The sequence below is a fragment of the Nannospalax galili genome, unplaced genomic scaffold (assembly GCF_000622305.1).
Source record: "Nannospalax galili isolate Female #2095 unplaced genomic scaffold, S.galili_v1.0 scaffold443, whole genome shotgun sequence".
NCBI classification, from domain to species: domain Eukaryota; kingdom Metazoa; phylum Chordata; class Mammalia; order Rodentia; family Spalacidae; genus Nannospalax; species Nannospalax galili.
In genome coordinates this window covers 1,016,709-1,019,377 of record NW_008352479.1, presented here as the reverse complement: position 1 = coordinate 1,019,377, position 2,669 = coordinate 1,016,709, and positions in this window count along the sequence as shown.

The window sequence follows — 2,669 nt, the reverse complement described above, 5'->3', positions numbered from 1 at the left end:
GCATGGGTCAAGCCTTCTCTTCCTAGCCTTCCCCAGATTGTATATTTTAGCCCTCCCCAAATCCAGGAGGCCATGTGTGATTAGGGCCAAATTATATACTGTTGGCTGGGAAGAGTGGCTGGATAATCTGGTGAGGGGCCAATGTGTGTGTGTGTGTGTGTGTGTGTGTGTGTGTGTGTGTAGGTACCCACAGAGACCAAAGGTATTGGATCTCCTGGAGCTGGAATTACAGGCAGTCATAACTCACATTATGCGTATCTCCAGCTGCACTTTGTCTTTTGAGACAGTCTCCAACTGGGACCTGGGGCTGGCAGATTAGGCCAGGCTAGCTGGCCAGTTCGACCCAGGAATCCTCCTGTTTCTGCCTCCCCCAGGGTTGGGATGTGCCACCACACCTGGCTTTTATATGTGGGTTCTGGGTATTGAAGTCATGTCTTCGTGCTTGGAAGGCAAGCACTTTGTTGACTGAACTGTTTTCCCAGCCCCCTCTTCACCATTTGAAATTAGAGAACAGTTACTATTGCCAAACCGAAGAAACACATTCAACCTGGGAAGACCTTTCTCCCCGGCTCCAGCGGAAGGCGTCCTAACTTCATGTGCAGCACAGGGGTGTTTGTCTTTCTTCTGCTGCAACCCGGGACGTTTATCTCAATAATTGGCAAGACAGTTAACTTTCAGTGAACATATAATGAACAAATAAATGAATAAGCAAATGGGTGAGAGAAATACTTCCAAAACATGTATTTATTGGTTACACTCTGTACCAGGCATTGGCCAAACATCATGTTTTCTCTTTTCTGAACTGACCTATGCAGGAAGTCTTGTCCCCTTTTCATATCTGAGGACATCTCAAAGAGATCACAAATTAGCAAGGCCAAAAAACCTTGAGTTAACCTAGATCTGTAACTTCATTCATTCATTGGAGCGGAGTCTCACTCTGTCTCAAGCTGGCCTCTAATTTTTTGATCCTCCTGTCTCAGCCTCCTGCCTGCCACCTCACCTGGCTTGCAATTTTATTTTATGGTGTCCAGTGGACCTATAGCAAGCGTATAAATGGGTGAAAAAGGGAAATCTGAAACCATTACCTAGTTATAAAATGTCACCTGAAGTGTCCTGCCATTCTATAACTGTGGCCTCCAAATTCGTATGTTGAAACCCTAACCCCAGGGTTAGGAACCAGGTTCTGCTAACAGCTGAATGGAACAAATTTTCCCCAGAGCTGTCAGACTAGAGTTCAACCCAGGTGATACAGTGATTTCAGCCTTGGACTGTAGTAAATGAGTATTGCCTGAAGTCATGAGTTTGGGGCAAATTGCTATTAGAACACTAATACAGTTAAGAACCCCAAGCCCCAAGACTTCAGCCAGAGCAAGTGCTCATATCTGAAATGTACAGTGAAGATATAGCAAGGCCTCCATCACGAATTGTTTTTGAGCAACTTTATACTGATTCTATAGTGACTGTCTATACAAGTTTACATTCCCATCAGCAACATATAAGAGTCCCTTACAATGCCATGTCAGAAAGGCCTGGACTTAGAGGTGAAATCACATGTCAGTATCAGCCACTAATGTGTGTTTTCAGAGATGGGGACTAAGTTGAGTCACTGGCCTGGACAAGTTCCATCACATGTCCCGTCTCACTGAAAGACACTGATATGTGGCATTAGAAGCTGGGTTCTAGATTTTGTAGGCGAACACCCATTCATGCATGGACATCTGATATACGTCAGAGGTGTGTGAAAATGTGGGAGAATTGGATCTCTTGGGGATGGAGAGACAGCCCCATAGGGGAGAGAGTTTTCTGTTCTTCCAGAGATGGATTCCCAGCCACATCAGGCAGTTCATAACTGCCTGTAACTCCAGATCCAGGGGATCTGACACCCTCTTCTGGCCTCCTCAGGCACCCAAACACATATGGCATACGCACGCAAAGACGTATGCATACATGTGAATGAAAATAAAAATAAATCTTTTTTAAAAAAGAATTGGATCTCTTTTTAATAAAGTCATCACTACATTTATCTCTTTGTGTGTGTATGCATGTGTACCTACCTGCATGGGCAAGTGTGTGCCTTGGCACATGTCAGAGAACAACTTTTAGGAGTCAGTTCTCTTCCTTTCACCATGTGAGACTTAGGGACCAAACTCAGGTTTGTCAGTCTTGGTGACAAGCACCTTTACTTGCTGAGCCATCTCACCAGCCCAGATTTGGGTCTCTTTATGGAGAAAAAAATGAGATGTAATTCCTTCTTGGTGCTGTTTTTAAAATCTCTTTCCAGGTAGGCTAAAGACCTTGTGTGCCCAGGCACGGCAGCACACATCTGTGATTAGCTCCTCGGTGGAGTGTATTTTCTGACTGGCAGATAGCAACTTGTCTTGCTGTATTCTCACACCGTGTTTCCTCTGCTGTCCAGGTTGAGAGGGGGCTCTCTGGCACCTATCATCACAGGATACTAATCCTGTCAGGAGGGCTTCACCTCCATGACTCATCTACCCGAGGTTTTCTCCCCAGAGCTCCAGGTCCCTGGTGGGGTGGAAGTCCCTGAGTTTTGGTTGATGGTCAAGCTTCTTTCGTATGGCCCCTTCAAGCTGACAACAGTATGGGGAATCTTTCTCAGGCTCTGAATCTCTCTGACTGCCTCTTCTAGAAGAAACACCCTGTCTTGA